The sequence below is a fragment of the Numenius arquata genome, chromosome 5 (assembly GCF_964106895.1).
Source record: "Numenius arquata chromosome 5, bNumArq3.hap1.1, whole genome shotgun sequence".
In the NCBI taxonomy this organism is placed as follows: domain Eukaryota; kingdom Metazoa; phylum Chordata; class Aves; order Charadriiformes; family Scolopacidae; genus Numenius; species Numenius arquata.
The window spans coordinates 51,992,136-52,010,623 of NC_133580.1; the positions used below are offsets into that span (position 1 = coordinate 51,992,136).

Consider the following 18,488-nt stretch of genomic DNA (forward strand, 5'->3'; position numbering starts at 1 on the left):
TTTTCATTCCTACTCCTTTGTAAGCCCACCACCTTCATCCATTTTCACCTGGTTTCTGAAGCCTGAATCTCAGACATTTTGACTTAGATCTGCTGGGGCCAGTGCAGCTGCACTGATCCACAACAGTGACATGACCTAGTTACACATTCTAGTCTACACATGTCTAGTAACACATTCACAAAAACTTTCTGTCTGCTTTCTCCAACGCTGGCAGGGTAGAGTCCACATGGGCAGATTACATCTTTGTGAAGCCTGGACCCTTCCTGTTTCAAGTATCCCTACATTTTGATGTCTCTCACTACAGGTTTTTGCTCTACCTTCAAATCCATAATCCCAAGCAAAGCTCTCCAGATAGGCAGCTGGCAGCAATTTCTAATCTGCTGCACCACCATCTGCTGCTTTGCTCCTAGTTCATTGCTGCGTGAGTCTGGGGGCACACCTGTAATGTGCCCTCGCTGGTACTCAACATTTGCTAAGAGGAATAGTTTACTGGTTTGTATTTTCCACTCTTTTTCTTCCCCTTCTTGGCTCCATTCTTTTGTCTTGTTTTCGCATTATTGGGCATGGTGTCTGGTTTCTAGTAGCATATTAGTAATGTAGGAAAAATGAACATAATTGCAAAAATAACACACAAAGGACTCGTATGTCGCTTTCATTGCTTAATCCGCTTGCTGGGAATAATTGAATGGGATTCCTTTTGTTTTGTAGCAGCTTGATTTTCTGGGTAGAAGTCCCCTCCTCCTATGCCTAACCCTGGCAAGTACTGGTGGGCAGACAAGCTTGAGAGAAATAAGAATTGAATCCAGCCCTTTGAAACTGAGCCTGCTCTGGAGAGTCAGAAATGTGTGATTGAAAGTACTCTCTTCTCACATCCTAGGTGCTTTACAGACATTGGCAAAGATTCACCTAGACCACGGTGTGAACTCTGCTGCAAGACGGTGATGATAAGTTCCGTGCTGCTTTTGCAAAAGCCTAGAGTAACCCGGATATTGGGGAGGGCTCTGCCGCTTGAATGGGGAGAGCCTCTCCTAAAGGAGCCATAATTCAATGGTGTAGTAGTGGGAAATAGCCTTGAAAGATACCTTTTCTGACCTGATTCTGTATAGCTGCTACTAGTTTGGTTTAAAGCCCCCTTGGTCCAAATGTGTGTCATCACCCTTGTTTTAGATAAATGTGGCGGTTTAGATAAAGGTGGGCTCAAAGCCACAGAGCTCCTGTTCACACCAGCAGGTTTCAGCTTCTCTCTTCTCTGCAGTACGCGGCGATGTGAGATCTCTTTGCACAGCTCTGATCGTGTTAGTGTTCCTGCCTGTCATTCCCTCAATTGCTTCTGCATTTGTTGGATCTATCCAGAGTACAGGCAGAAGTACAGTGGTAGGAGAGCAGAGCAGGAGCAAGAGCTGCTGAGAATCCTGCAGGGAAAAATGTGTCTGTGAGTTCCCAGACAGGCTCTGTAGGCTGCTAGTGACATGCTCAAAACTCTGGGTATCTGTCCACACAAGGGCCTGTTAGGAAACTGTAGTTACTATTGCTGTGATGGTTTGTAATAGGAAAGGAAATGCTGAATATGTGATGCTCCAGAGACATGCTTCAGGTCTTACTTGACCTGTTTATTGATGTAAACTTTTATCAATTGTGAGCATTTGGTCTTAATTGATTTACAGCTGCTCATTTAATCCATACACAGGTTTTCCCCCCCTGTAAAGTAACAGTATATGAACTCTACTGAGACATGGATCAAACTCTAGCATTTTCTTATGCATGAGAGCATGAAAGAAACCCGTGTCCCAAGGCTCTGTGCTGGGATAGGCTTAGGAGTTTTTCCTTCTCCCTTCCCTTCTAGTCAAATCCAGTAACTAAATACTGTTTTTCAAACAAATTGAAGTCTGCCTTTTCCTTCAGTCCAAGTGCAGAAAATAAGCAATATCCATTCCCATAGGAAATCCAAAAAGGCATTTTTATATGCTGAATATCTTTCTCCATTTGTTAAATATGATTGTATATTGGTGTAAAAAAAATGCTATTGCAGGAGGGCTAGTGTAGTCTCGTTTGTTGGGAGCAGGAGGTTGTTTTGCAATGTGAACAGCATCGGCAAGATAGAGAGATGTTGCACACAACTGAAGGGCCCATGCATTAAAAAACACACTAACATATCAGGGGGGGCTCTATAAAAAGCCACAAAAATGTTGACAGAACAAAAATGTTGATAGGGCCTTAAAGAAAGAGATTTAAAGAACTCCAGCTGTAAACCTCATTAATGGGAAGATTGAGAGGTGACTTAATTGCAGCATGCAAGTACTTCATGGGCAGAAGATACAGGATATTAAAAGCTCTTTAATTTATCAAAAGAAAGGCATAAGCTGATATGAGAGCTAAAAGGTGGGTCTGGACAAAAGCAAGGTAGAACCTAGCCAGGCAGTGGAGGTAAAAAACCCCTGGGACAAACTGCCGAGGGAGAGGAGGAATTTTCCATCTTCTGATGTCTTCAGCTTATCTCTGGAAGCTTTCCTGGAGAATATTTTTGCCAAATACAGCAGCACTGACTAGATGGGAGTTCAGATTGGATGTCTAAAAAGTCCTTACTTGCTTTAAAGTCTATACATCTTCTTGTCACAAAGGAGTGTGAGACAGAGGATGTAGCTCTAGCTGGCAGACCTGCCACATTCCCACCTCTGATACTGGTGTATCTTATAAACTTGGGGAAATCAACTTTGAATGGTCATCCAAAAAATCATCCAGGATGAAATATTCATACTGTATTTGGAAAGTTAAACACTAAAATAAATGGTCTGGTTTCATTGTTGCTCAGCAGAAGTGAGAGCTGCAAATGCTTTGTCTCTTTATTATCCTGAAATAAGGATAATTACTTATACCCCAAAATAAAATTTGGATGCTCAACTTTTTGATGTTCAGTTAGCATATCTTTCTTTTCCTGTATGGAACTGGCAATATTTGAGTTCATCCCATGCATTGTGAAGTAATTAATTGTAAAAGTCATGCCTGCTATTTTGGAAACAAACCAATAACTTTCTTGCAGTAAGTTGTTGTCCGCACAAAACTCGGCACAGGCTGTGGCAGCTTTATTGTGCAGCCATGCAACATTCCTAGCAGTAATATATGTGTGTGTAGAGAGAGGGCGGGCAGGAGGTAATTGTTTCACTGACAGAAAAGATATAGACAGATGCACAGAAGCATTCTGGAACAAAAATGGGGCTGCATCCACTGAAACAACAGATGCTGCCTTGTGAAAATATTTTTTCCATTATAGCTCCAATGTCATCTCCCACTTATCTCTCAGAAGTGCAGAAGGAGCTCATTTCAAGGGTACCTATTCTTGCCAGTGGCATTCCTCCTGCCTCACAGCCTCAAAAAAGGGAATGGGTTTTTAACAGCCATCATGGTGGGGGGACCATTTGTCTGCGATTAGGCCCGAGAAAGGAAAGAAACTTTTGTCTGAGTGAAAGGGAAGCTTGTAGTTCATTAAGCGGTGGAGGGATTAGCCATGTCGAGAGCTCTGTTCTGAAAAAGTGCTGGAGAGGGCCTGGGGAGGGGAGGTCTCTCTGTAAGAACTTTCTTCCTTTTCTCTTCTATTCTGCGGCTCTTTAATGGCTTCCCCGCAGTGGGGCACGGTGTAAGTAGGGGATCCTGGTCTTATTAGCAGGCTTTTGGTCCCCTACCTCCCTCCAGCCCAGCATCTCTTTATCATTCTGCCAGTTCATTATGGCCCAGCCAAGACTTCACCGGCTTGGGACTAAGCTAAAGAGAGAGAAAGAAAAGGGGGTAGGGGGAGGGAAGAGTACGCAAAGCAATTAATTTGGGAGCATTCAGGCCTGAGAATGTAGGCCACTCCAGAAGAAATGGTCCCCCCAAATAAAAGAGAAAATACAAACCTTTAACAACGTTTTCTTTCAAGGTTTTGGCTACTGTTGCATAAAACCCTCCAGAGCTTTGATTTTTTCCAGTTCTAATTTGCCTGCACCAAAGAGTTTCTCCATAGAAATGTTTCCCTTCGTTAGGAGCTTTCAGACTTCCCCTTGATTCCCAAATGCTCCTGCTTTGAAGGCAGAGAGGGTTTTTTTTCGTTTTAGGTGTCAATAGTCCCTCAGGACCAAAACATGAAGTTGGTGTGCAGGTAAATTCCCCTGCAGGGAACCTTGGTTGGGTATTGGCCAGTATAACATGCAAGTCAAGGCTATAGGATTTGCCTTCTGCTGTTCCTATAGAACATTCCTTTCGCAACCAAAATATTTCTTGTTCTTTCAGGGGAATACTTTCAAATGCAGAATTACTGCAGGTTTAGCTGGCACAGAGAGCCGTCCGTGGAGCCCACTTTGCTTCCCTTGCACTAACGCTTGGAAATTCTGGCATAAGGTCATTGTCAGACATCGATTCTGGAGTGCAAACCCCTCTTTCCAGGGTTTAAGCTCATCACTCATTCCTTATCTGGACTGAGAGCTTGGGAATAAAGGTATCACCATGGGGCTGACAGCAAAATAATTATTCTGGAACCAACTCCAAGCACAGATGCTCTCAGAGCTATTTCCTCTGGAGAAGTGGGAGTTTTGGTGGGCCTGGAGGTCCGGTCTTGCTGCCTCCCCATGCCACCCTGCATACATAAAGGCATCCAGATCATTTAGCTTAATGAAAGAGCCACAAACGATTAATACAAAAAATACCTTCAACTAGGAGCAAAAAAATCATCAAGTTGCAAGTTCCAGTTGTTCATTTTCACCTGTGCATATCCTTTTCTGGCAAGGCACACCAGTGAGCACACCTCTGTGGATAAGGAGATATACAACTGACCATTAGGCAGTTTGGGCATTTTTCGAAGATATTTGGGTAGATGGAGGTGGGTTGAAGATGAAGGAGTCTGTCTGAGATGAGACCGTGTTGCACCTCCTGTAAAACCAGCCACATGTTTGTTTCTCTGTGCTTGCATTTCTGTGCTAACTGCATTCAGCACATCATTGAAATATTCAGCATATGCTGCATTTCCACTAGACATGAGCCACAGCTCACATGTCAGTTTGACTAGAGAAATCTGGGCTAATTTTTTGCTGTGTTGTTTCCTACTTTTGGGTGCCAGTGTGTTTGCTGTAATCTGGGTTCTTCAAAATGCATCCGCCCATTTGCTCATGATCTTACATGGTGTAGAACAGTGTTCACAAATCAGTGCAGGAGCTCTCTGTTACTAGGAGAAATCACAATTCAAATATTTATTTTACAGAAGTCCCACGGTAACACGCTGACATTTGATTGCACACAAAAGTAAAGGTGTGTCTAATCCAGGAGGGATGCAAACACAGGGTGGGAAAGGGCATTCACACTATGTTGACATAGCTTGAATCTATGAAATGGGATGAATCTAGGATGATCATGAGATCGTTAGACTCCTAATGAGAAAGATGAGAGAGAGCCTGGAAAGGCTGGGACATTTGCCACACCACTGGCATCTAATTCTGTCAAACACAAGCATCTTTTAGTCATACCTGGAAGGCTGCAGACTCAGTCACCTGAAGAAGAGATTGACATGAACTGATTTTGCTGCCACTTCATGCTGCCTTTCGTGCTTTGCCACAGTGCTTCTGGAGTCTCTTGGCCCACTCAGAGCACCCCTGGGGCCCTGCATCTTTGGGAAATGACCTTTTCCAGTGCTGCAAAGGGCAGCAAAAATTATTTGCTTTGCAGTGACCTGTGGTTAGAAACGTGGGTGCCAAATTCTTTGCTCAAGCATTTGTTTAGCAGCAGAGTCGCCCATTTCTATCTGAGGGCAGGATTTAGGCACGTAAACTGAATGCATTATCAGGAATGCTATCTTCACTCATTTTCTTTATTTCCCTTTTCACTTCCTTTTTGGCCAAGGTTATTTCAGAGCTCTCATGGGTTCCCACTGGAATGACTGGAGAATGTTTCTCAATATTTCCAAACTGTTTTCCAGCAAAGGCTGCTGGTATGAGGCACTATAAACACCAGCACGAGGTTCATACTGGCAATCTGCAGCTCTGAATTTCAGTATCTTACCGCAGGGTGAGCCATAAAACAGGGGGTGCTGGATAAATTGAGAATAAAATTGTGGTGGGTAGAGCTACAGGCAACATCTGCTTTTCCCATCAGTGCAAAGGCAGAGCAGCTACCCCTTTTATTTTTAGCAACTTTATTTGCAAACGTGATATTCTACTGAATACGAGGTGGTCAGTGAAATGGATGTTTTTGCAAGTTACTTTCCTCCTGGAGTCTAGTCTCAATGGAGTGAGATTGAGCTGTGCCCTGAACCTGAGCCCACATCCCATCCCAGGCTGTCCCTCCTGCACAAGTTCTCAGACACGTGCTTTGATTCATAGCCTGTAGAGGGAAAAGTTGGGTTAATTATGGATGGAGCTAATCAGTTAGATAAAATGACAACCCACTCAGGGTTTAGCACAGAACTCATACTACATTTTTCCAGTGATTACAACCCCCAAATCCTCCCATTTCTCTTCTCCCCACCCCCATATGTGTATTCATCTGTATTTCTGGGTTTTGGTCTGGTCCAAAAGCAAAAATGCTGAGTGGTAATAAAAATCAAGGTTAATGTGCCATAATATTGAGTCAAGTGGCTTGTAAAAATTCTTGCTTTAGTTTCTTTTAGTTCACACACAAGGTTCAGAAATTTCTACAGGAAGATTTGCTATTGCAACATGCTCTTATTATGACAGCTTTTAATTTTAGAAATGTTGAGAATCTCTTTGGAAACTATTTTTAGGTTGTCTGCTCAAGTATGCTAGAGCTTTTTATTTTTATTTAATTATTGCACACATAGTTTTGCTTTAATGTTGTTTTTATTTCATGACATGGAATTATTTTTTTTGAGTGAAACTCAAACATACAGGCCATTTGTTTGCTGATGTATATATTGAAAAAGTTTGGAAACGGGATTCTTGGGGCCAGAACTGAGTGCTTCTGAAGTGAATTTAGATTCAGCTAAGGCCTGATTTAACTGTGGTAGTTATTTGGGATAAATTCATGTGGGTAGACCTTCAGATTAATTTTTCAGATGCCCTGGGTGAATGCTTATTTGTCCGGGTTTTATGAAAACCATAAAGAAGCAGTTAGTTTAAGTGTTGAAGCTGACTCCCTGCAGAGGGGGATGCTTTGCTCCATCCTTTTTCTAATCATCTCTCCTTTTCTGTTGTTTTCGGTAAATCTTCTCCATGCATCCCAGCTGCTGAATGAAAAATCAGGGCAAATCACCTTGCCTATTTTTTGATCACTTATTGCCTAGAACATGACCTCCATCATTTTTTCAAATTATCCAATTGCTCTCCTTCTGTTTTTTTCTTCACTAAAATCTTGATATTCACAAGGCTCATTGCCACACTGTAGACACCAGTTTAGGAAAATATCAGCATGCCTCTGATTTTATGAGGACTCCACAGTGGAGAAATTGGATATATTTGTGTCCAAGTCAGAATGACAAGGGCTGAAATGCATGGAAACATTTTAATCTAGTATGTTAATGATTCTTTTCCTGTCTTGGAAATGTCCGTTCTCTACTCAGGCAAAAGAAATAAAATGCAAAAAAGTTATGAATAACGTCTAATTGAAAAGCCATTCCTGGTTTTAGATCTTAGAGCAGAAATTAACCATGACAGCTGCTTCTGGAAGGTATTTGTCAATGCTATTATGCAGAATTCTGAAAAATGCTGTTTTTTTCCTGGGAGGCTGTTATCAGGAACAGTTATGTGTTTTGCCTAAAGACTATTACTTCCATTGTTTTTGAACTTTACACCAGACACACTCTATCACAAAAATAATCACTTGTCTTGCGACAAAATAAACCGCTCCGTTTCTTTCTTTTTTTCAAGGCACCTCATTATCAACTTTGGAAGGAAGTTGAATTTATAAAAAGATAAGTCATGTAAATAAGCTGGAAGAAATCTAATGAAAGTCCTTTGTCTTCTTTGGCAAGCACAGCTCCATTAAACCGTGATTCTCCTTTGAAGCTTCAATTACCTGACTTACCAGAGCTGGAGCAGGGGAGAAATGGCTAATATTTCTGAACAATGTGCGTATGTGTATGTAAGGGGAAGTTATTACCTTTTGGGGAAAAAAAATATCTGAGCACGTTTACAGATTGCGCTTTTATTGTTTTGGCCAGCTGCTTAGAGTCACAGGATGAAATTTATCCCTGATGTGTCTCCGCTGTAAGCAAGTGGAGGAACAAGGCCAATAAATGCTCTCTTGAATAACTCCAGTGCAACAGCACCAGAGATCCATGTGCCCCATTGCCTTTTTCACATGCATGTGGGTGCATGTGAGTGCAACTCACACTTGCAACCACTCACGTGTACATGTGTTTGGGGCTCAAAATGCTGCTTTTATTGAGTGTACATCATAAATGCCTTGCATTGCTCCCACACTAGCGCTCCCTAAACTGTATTGAACAGCATCCTTTTGGTGTTATTCTTTGCCACCATGTTTATGTCAGTTCTTCCCATTTCAAGGTAAATGTCAACTTGTTCTCACTGATTTTTTGGGTATGCCTCCATCACTGTCTTCAGTGTAATGGAGTGATGGCAGATGCAATTAGACTAGGTATCATGGGGAGCAGCACCCACCAAGCCATGGTGGCGTGAAAGTCAGAATAACTGAGGAATCACGAGTATTTGAATAAAATTGACCTTGCTGAACTTTGTGCTGCTGCAACTAAATTTCTGCTGCCTGGAGAGCTTCCTCTAAATTCAGCCAGACTCCAGGAACTGCCAGAGAGAGGCATAAGTCTTGCAAGGCAGTAAAACCTATCTGCCTTCTCCCAAATGACATAGAGCCACTCACTTTTTTATTCTTCAGTCAAGCATTCCGCTGATGCACCAGTGAGCTGTATGGAGCTTGCCATAGATTTCTTACAAATGATTTTAATCCTTCTAAACCGCCCCCCCCATCGTTTTGAGTTGTATAAATAAGCTAAAAAATGAGGGCTAAAAACATGGATTTTCTGTTCTTCGTTGGAATGTTACTCTGGTGTAACTGAGAGTAGAATTTGACCTGCTGTATCCGTTTTTGCAGAGTTCAAACCGTAATTCCAGGCCAGATTCTAATCTGTGCCTCTTGCTCATATTTCACTGAAGCTCTCAAAAAATACACATGCTGTGGACTGAAGTGCAGCGTTGCAGGCAGTGAGTAACTATTATCTGGCCTGAAGGGTCTTCTGGAAATAAAAAAAAAAAAAGATAGCGATCAAATTGCTGAAGTGAACAACTGATGGCTGGTTTAAGTCTTTAATTTGTTTTCCTTTGCTTGGAAAAGCAGACCACGTTTGTCTTTGGAGCAAAAGGCGGTTATTGATAGCGCTACTTAAGTGAGCAAAATAAAATGTTTGCAATGACAGTTATCAAAGGTTAGGTCCCTGGAGATAAAAAGCTTTTGTGTGCATGTGCACTCCAAAACCAATCTTTCTGTGGGCCTACGTAAAGTATACAACAATGTGCTTCCCTTCTGAACTTTTTTGGGACATGGTATGGAAAGACTGTAGCAGTCTTCATGAAGTCAAATCCCAGATGGGTATTGGTTTCAAAGGGAACGATGACTAGCCAGTATGTTAAATATTTTAATTCAGTAAAGCCTCCTGTTCTCCTTGATGTTTGCTAAAGTTACGTTCAGCAGCTGTAGAGGAGAATGTGCACAAGAAACCGAAGGAGAATCCTGTGTCCTCTCCTCTTGCCTAACCAATAAATTTTAGCACTGAGTAGGCAGGCACAAACCCTCCTCACCTTGGCCCGAGGGGTTGGGAGATGGGCAGCGAGAGGTTTAGAAAGCAGAGCCGCAAGCAGCTGGACCAGGTGCCACTGGTGTTCTGAAATGTCACTTTAAAGGCTATTAACATATTGAAGGCTTTTGAAGGCTAGTGAACTGTTTGTAGCATAATCCTTCCGCTTTTCTCCTGGGTACTCTGCATGTTGTGCTAATAGACACTTGTGCAGATGAAGCCCACCGTGCCTATAGCTCTGGAGAGAAAAGTTGCAATAGGTGTCTTAATGGCACACAGTTGCAGATAATGACTGTTTGTGCTGTAAGTCAGATGCAGGCTGGCAATTGGATCTCATCTGCCCCATTTTTAGGTAGATTTGAATTTTCCTGGACTCCAGAGTTATCTGGATATGGGCAGAACTTCTTGAAAGATAAGAAATTGTTAATGGTAGGGGTGAGGGTTTCTTGGGGGGATGTTTGTCTTGAGCTTCTTCACATTGCCAATACTTTCTGCAGTATTAGAGAACAATCCTCTCTGCAATATTAGAAAGTTGTTTGCGACCAATTTTTGGAGAAAGGGACTGCTTTTGCAGTCAGCCAATACAATAGCCTTTCCTCTAGAGCTACTGCACTGCCTTTTGGTTTCTTTTGCTTTCTTCTGCTATTTTTTGGCTTCTGTAGAATTTGTCTAACCTTACCTTGCTTGAACTGTGAATCAGAGTCTTTAGACCTGCTAGATTACCCCAGTGGATTTGAGGCAAGTCTTGATACGTAGCTAATTTCTCACTGATGCCCCACTTCTCTCTGAGCACTCGCTTGGCTCTGGGCTGTCCCACTTGGCTAGACTGGAGTGAGGAGGCAGGTATCTGCTTCTCATGCTGAGTATGCAACAGTTGAGACATAAGTAAAAGAAACCTCTTTTCTGTCCTGCTGTTGTGAGCCTGGTTTTGCTACTGAAAATGTTCTCAGCTGTGACTTTGCACTACAGGTGTCTCTGCTTTTATGTTCTGTAAGTTATGAGGCATTTAGCTCATTTTCCAAGAGCTTCTCCTTTGCTTTTCACAGGGTGAAGCTCAAATGTGTCATTATGCACTAAACTGTCTGATTAAATCAGTTTCTTCTTAATGACAATTTTTTCAGTGCTGAGTATTTGATCAGCTTGTTTCTTTTCATTGTAATTTATTGCCAGTTATGTTTTCCTCTCTCAGAAGCAGTAATGTATGACATAAAAGCCAGCTCTCCCCTCCCTTCTGGGCCACACTTGTCAACTGTGTTCACTCATAGCTGCTGCCATTTTAATAACCAGCTCCTGCTCTTAGATCTTGAGGATGTATGATTAAAAAAATCCAACAGCAGAGACCTGCAGTGAAATTCAGTGATTTTGGTGGAAAAGGCAACCCTTTGACTTATCTTTCACCTTAGGGAGATGCCAAAGGTGGGAGGTATTACACTAGTTCTTCAGTCCCTCTTCTTGCATGCAGTAAGGCTGTCTAGACAATTAAATTCTCACCTTTCTGAAACATTTTGTTGCCTTCTTAGTTCCAATCAAACAGCATTTCATCTGTTCCCACTGGAACCTTGCCACATTGTCTCTGTTGCAGGATCGTCACTCTTTTATCAGGCGAATTGCCCATGCTGGACTGTCTTCACACTGTCCACCATTCCCACAGGGGATATTTGTTGCTGAAGGCAAAGCATTTGTCATTCCCTAGCTCTGGTAGACAAGAGGGTTGCACATATTCCTGAGATATGCTTTGTGGCCATGGCAAGGATGAGTGACTTATTTTCAGAAATCACAAGCACAAATAAGCACTTAGAACCAGATGGTGGTTCTCTTACATTGGGTAGTCCCTTTCCCAGTAGCACATGGGAACTCACTTGTGTCCTGTCTAATTTGGTGGATGATATTTGAAGCTTGTCTTTTGCTTAGATGAGAGAGGCACAAACCGGTATCTACTTATCTACTGTGTGCAGACAAGCAATAACATGTTTTGAAAAAATAGTTTCCTTTTAAAGCAACAGTTGTAATAACCATGTTCCCTAAGAATCAGATTTTTCTGGCACAAATTGCCAAGGGGGCCATTGACTGTGTATACGGATCAGGATTTGTCATAAGGTCTACTACTTGTTAAGCTCAAAAAAACCCAAGATGTAGATCAAACCAGGTATCAAAGAACTCACACAAATAACCTACATAACATATGTTGTCCTAAGGCAACATGTTACTAAACAGATGGTTTTGCATCTTTCACTGCCACTCTTTGCATTGCCGCTGCTAACTAGGTATTTCACCTTCCCGTCCAGTAGTACTGCTGTGCAGCTAAGGTGTGATTTAGATTTGGTTGCAGGCAGAAACTTTGAAGGGTGAAGGTGGTAATTTTATCTAGGCTTTTTTCCTAAGTAATTTGTATTGTTCTTTTACTGGAACCTTCTATAGCTTGTGCTTTTTTTGGTATTTTGGGTCTTTCTTTCTTTCTTTCTTTCTTTCTTTCTTTCTTTCTTTCTTTCTTTCTTTTTTTTCTTTTCTTTTCTCTTTTTTTTTCTGTGGCATTGCTTCAGTCTTGTTGATATAATCCCTTAATATGTGATAGAGAACACTTCACCCCTTCAGGGTGATGCCATTGGAGAACTGTTTCAGGTTATTGGGTCTTTTGTTGTTGTTCACATCCATCCTTAAACATTAGTGTTCTTCATCCATTCTACTTTGAAGCCAATAAAACATTTTAATTGGCTCTAGCATGCATTGATCAGTCTTGTGATAGTTGTATAAGGTTGCTGTCATGCTGTACAGGTTGTTCATAGGAGTTTGTATTTAGCCTTTTCTCTAAAGGAATACCATCGTTGCTCTTAATTATTCCTAAATCCTTGTAGTAGGGTCCTGTTGCACAAGTGGTTGTGGACAGTTGAATACCCTTGAACAAAGAATATGTAATCTTAGTAACAGCAGGAAAGACAGAAAAAAAAAGTGGAGAGAATAACTTGCTCATTTTTACTCAGACGCATTGGGCAGAGCTGAGAAGCAATCATCTTCTCTGTGCTTTATACCTATGGTTTATCCTTCCACCAGTTGTTGTTCTTGAACAGATCAGCTACTTCCATTTCAGCCCACTGGAAACAGTGTACACATCTGAAAGCAGAGTCTGGCCTTTTGTATAGGAATCAATTTGCCCATTGCTATGGAGCAACCACAGAGAAACTGTTTAACAGTACAAAACCCACATTGTATATGAGATTAGGACAGGAAATATGGGATTGCAAGTTGAAACTGCATGGTAAATTTAAGTGAGTTATACACACTGACTAAAACAACATGCCTGTCTTTCTGCATCCAAGCTCATACCAGAGAGGCTCACAATTTGGCTGTATTTATCCTCATATTACTCCCAGTTGGTGGGAACCTATTGCTCCCAGTTTCACAGATGAGGTCCTGGGCCATCAGCAGGGAAGGTCACCTCCCCGGTGGTAGGGGAGAGCGTAGAGCCTGGCTAGTGCTGTGCCATCTGCTCCACTTTTGCCCCTTGAAGGCAAGGAAGGGGAACAGGCTTTGATAGCTTTGAGATAACAACTTCCTGAAAGTCTCTTCTGAGAGATGTCTCCTGCACAATGGCATGTGCAGGAGATGGGTATGTGTTCCCTGGCTTTACTGTCTCCAAATTAGCTTTTAAACTTTTTTTTTTTTTTTTTTTTTTAAGATCAGTAGCTAAAAATCCTCCTTTGGTTTTTATGCTTTTCCATTTTAAAAAAGGCTAATGGAAAAAAAATCTGCTTTCAGAGATTTTTGGTTTTTCTTTTGATAAAATTAACCCACTGTTTATAAAGCAGAAAACAATGTATATTTTCCATTGATTAGGCAAAAACCCAATTATTGTAATGAATAATGGGTAATTAACCCTTCTTGTCTGGAGGAGATAACACCTAAGACCCACTGCACTACTTCCCCCTTGGAAAAAAGTAGCAGTGGTATTAATCCAAGCCAAACATTGACATTTTACAATCGGTTGTCTTATTATTGCAGTTGTAGCATTTTTATAGCCAGAGCAGAAGGCTTCTGAAATTAAGGTGATATTTAATCTTCTTAAGACTGCTGAGCACCAACTAACCACTCATGCTTTGGAAAGGAGATAGTTGCCTTCTGCTCTGCTTTATAAAGAATTAATGCTACACCTCAATTTCTGGAAAGTTTCCAATGCGGTTTTCATTCGGAATATCTGGTCACTTGAGTAAAACATAGCTTAGAAATAAAATAGAAGCAATTTTCTACTTCATTTAAAACATAATCCTAAATTCTGCCAACTTCACCCTGGCAATTCAATGGAAAGCTTTTAGTATGGGGCTTTGTGATTGAATGTCATGTTATGAAGTCTGTTTTGCATCTCTGTAGTGTGCTTGCATAAGCCTGCTTGTGAAGGGGCAACATGGTGCATCACCTTCTAGACAGCTTCTCTGGAGAGCCATCCAAGATATAGGTCAGGTGATTGACCTTGTCCAGGCTATCCTTAGGGATCAATGAACTGTCTGTAGACTGCACCAGGACAATGTGGACAAGTTTGAACAGAGGCAATAGAAATCTGCCGGCTCAGCTGAACAAACTGGGTTGTGCGGGAGGGTCAGCTCTCTCTTATCAGAAGGTCTTGCAGAAGAGACTTCTTGCAGTTTGAAATGCTGACAGATTATGCTTACACCAGCCAGAAGTCAAATTAAGGAAGATTCATGTGGAGGCTGATACAGTTTTCCAATGGTACCATTTTTGAGTGCTCAAAGAGCAAAGCCAGCACAGTAAAACCCTGCTTTCCTGCTGTGTTATCTCAAAGGGGACTTGCCAAATTACCCTGACTTGTCTCCTGCTACATGGGACTCCAAGGGAGCAAGTGGGAGTCAGCTGGGACTGCCACTAATACAGGTTTCAGGGCATATAGGTAGAGGGGACTTTAGCCCTTGGAAACGCATCAGATAGCAGATCTTAGTCCAAGAGCTGGCTGTAAAAACAGTGACTAATCTCTACCCAGATGTGGTTGGTTTGGAGGTACGCAGCAATATGTAATCAAGTTTCCTTGCAACAGGGTGATGATTGTTCAGTGAGGTATTGGGTCAGTTTATTATACATCATGCTGATACAGGAAAGTCCTGATTGCCTTGAGCACTCAGAGATTCAGTGACTTCAGCAGGGAGCTGTAGTATCTTGAGCCTATTTTTTCTTATAAAAACCCCAGCCACAGATATGATCCAAAAACCCATGCTCTTGCTAGGTTCTAAGGAGTTTACCTTTTTTTTATCTAACAGGAGTGTATCTGCTGTTTCTTTTTCAGAGTTTCATAGTTATAAGATTTCCAACATCATATTGTTTAGCACAAGAATTTTTTTTCAGCTTGTGGATCCCCAGAATTTCCAGCAGAAATACAGACAAAACTGTATCAAAAGCATTGCAAAAGCATGGCTACTGTTGTTAGGCTTGTCCTCCTCTGTTATCTTCCCTGGATCTTCAGAAGCCATCGTCGATTTGCAGGTCACAGGCTGAAAACCTGTGCCACATTGCAGGGTTCATTCCAGAGCCTTTCTTCTTCTCTTGGAAATTCCAGTTTTATTCAAAATATTCCTCTCCTTGGTTGTTTCTTCCTCCTTTCAGCGAATCACCTTCAGAGCAACCCCTCTCCAGTGTTCCTCCCATCCCACTGCCATGATGCTGCCTTTATTCCTGGTCGAATTACTGAAGCCTTTCCTCCTCCCCGCAGCATTCATGTGTCCCAGCGCAGGGTTTACCCCAGGCTTCCCATTGCGTAGGCCTCTGTACTGCTGCCAGACGATACTTGCAGTATATACTGCGGGTGATTCTCTCAGCCTCTGGAATGAATTATTTTATTGCTGCCAGCTTGTCAGAGAAATCAGCTTGAAAGCTGAGCCAGAGAGCAGTCCTGGGAGCGACCTATTCAAAGGGGAAGCAAGTCACCATTGAGCAAAATAAATAGGGGAATGCATCAGCTGGATAATATGAGTGCTGTTTTATGAGGGAATTTCAAAAGAACCAATTAGCCTTCAATAGGTAACCAGGTCTCATATTTAAAGCTCATAAATATACAAATCATGACACTCTAATTAAGCATTGTTGTTTCCCAGTTTTTTTGTTTGGTTTCTCTTTTTTTTTTTTTTTTAAAGGGTATAGTTTTCTGTTTAACTGCTGTTCTTGTAAAGATTTGGCATGGTCTGGGACATTTTTCTCTTCTTGGTTACCTCGCAAGGAATTTGCATTCCTGCTCGGTGCCTGTGCTTTGGTGTGCTTGCTGCCACTGAAAAGGCTGTGAGCCATAAATAAAAGAACAATATGACCACAAGCACCCCCTGCAGAGGAAGAAGAAAGACATGAGTAAAATAATATGCCAGAGAAAATTGTAGACCAGATAATTTATCCGCCCCTAATTATTTCTGGGCCAGAATGAGGTATTTCAAATAGCAAGAAAACAACTCTCCTATTTTTTTTCTAGTGATTTCAAACCATTGGCCTATTATAAGTTGATTCAATTTTAGTTGGCTGTTTGTCAAGAAAAAAATTACGAGAGGTCACTTACGAGCACTGCAGAATCAACTACATATACATTTCTGAAGTAAAAGGCTATATTTTCACGCGTTTCTGACGCTTTCAGCCATTCAGACTCCTTTTTCTTGAAAGAAAACACATCTCAGGTGTCACATTAATCTGGTTGGTATGAGATTATGGCTTGCAAATTGCTGATTTTGGATATGGATGCCTGGTCCATTTAAATGACTTCAGCATAAATAGTAATAATAGACTACAGTGGCACAGTCTTTCAGAAGACGAGACAAAAAGCTGTGCTTGTTAAAACAAAAAGATACCCCAGCAGCAGGAAATTTAATATTATTAATGAAAACAGAAGGAATTATTAGGAATGTTTTCACATGATAGAGTTCCTCATTCAGGACATACTACCATGGGGACTTTACCAAGGGGTCCTGTTGAATCTTTTTTTCCTGAAAGCATCTGCAGCACTGTGAACATTCCTCCACTATAACCTATGATGTATTTGTAACATTTGCATGTAATCTGTCAGGCAGGGCCTCTGCTACAGAGCGTGGGAGTTTTGGGCCCATGGGATTTGTGAGGCTACAGATGCAGAAGTTGAAGTCAGTCAGATTTGTGGCATGGATAGGGGTTTCCCCGGTGTTAGAAGAAGTGAAGAGTAAGCCCTGAGTGCATTGCAGTCTGACTGCGCACAGGCTATTCTCACAAGGTTTCCGTTTTCAAGGTTTGGATGAGTTTTGGCATGGGAGTTTTCCTTTTAAGCTGATCCTCCGCAATTTTTCAAGGTTCACTCACAAGTCATAATTACCCTAGAGGATAACAGCACATGGATGCAATGAAATGCATTCATAAAAGTGCTTGTTTTTGCATTGATGGGGCTCTAACTGCTTGTTATCTCTGAGCATGATGTAGAGGGACATAAAAGTAGCATCTCAGCCTTACACATTCATAACTCCTTCCATCAAAAGATCTCAAAGCATTTTACACACAGATGTAACCAGATAATATGTCCTGTTGTCTGTGTGGCATCTCCAACATCATTCTAAACCATATGCCAGGCTCTAGAGTATTCCCTGAAGTATTTTACATGGGAGGAATACATGTAAATAGAATATCTGGCAATCTATGAATGGCTCACAGGATTTTAATCAACTGCAGTTTTAAAATTGGCATTTAAATCCCTCTCACATCTGTTGTTTAAAATAGCCAACAGCGTGTGGGATACATTCAGTATGCAATATTCATATGAGTATGTTAATAATAGTATACATTATCACAGTAAAAAATAAGGTGTGTAACTGCAAAGCTCGTTAGACTGAGTATTTAGAGGTTTCGGTGAAAGCACTGTTTAATAGTAAAAAAATAAATATTTTCCTCTCACAGATAGTACTGAGATATGTTCTTTGTATTTTGAATAAAGAACTTAAATGTTCCCATTTGCACCCTCTGTGCACACTGTGGTTTCCAGTGTTCTCCAAGAGCAGTCCTTATGGGGTAACTCACATAGAAAGCCGATAAACCGCACCTGCTTTAGCTTCTAGATATCAAAGAATGTGAAATACTTAGAAAAAGTTGTTTATGGATCGTCTAGGCAAGGTCATAGGTGACAGCTAACTCTGGTTAGGTGTTAGCTAGCTCTAGGTTCATTGATGAGCACTGAATTCAAACTGCAGCCGTAGTGTGTCTTCTCAATACATTTGTATGATCTCCGTGCCTTTGTTCCCTATCTGCAAAACAGTATTGCTCATGCAGACTCTCTGCCACTCTTTCTTCATCTCAGTGAAGACTTTGAAAGAGGTTCAAGGTACGAAGTGCACTAACATGGGGTGCATCGTGTCTTTGTAGAGGGTTCTGAGTGTTGGGGAGGGCTGTACCCTCACTCTCCAAAACATTCAGTTACTCTATGACTGAGCACCCAAAAGCTGTTGAATTCTACCTAAAATGATCTTGGGTTTCACGTGTCTTCTTAGGTAGCTACAGTCTCTGGTCCTTTCTGGTCCTAAGCTGGTTGTTGTTCTCATACACTGCTGGTCATGTCCTAGGACAGGCATTTTTTAAAAAAAACCAACACAAAAAACACAAGGGAATTTCATGCCATCTCACAGGAATGACTGTACCACACTAGTCATTGTTTTGAACTATGTTTTAGAAATTTGTAATGACAGCATTGGGATTATATAGTTAATTGTGGAGCAACCATTTTTACAATTTGTGTTTTACCCCACATGGA

General features: G+C 41.4%; 1 protein-coding gene across 2 annotated transcripts in view; it reads left to right on the forward strand.

Moving 5' to 3' along the window:
- Window positions 1-18,488, forward strand: part of FGFRL1 (fibroblast growth factor receptor like 1) — a 174,955-nt gene that overhangs the window by 131,606 nt on the left and 24,861 nt on the right. The window lies entirely within an intron of this gene.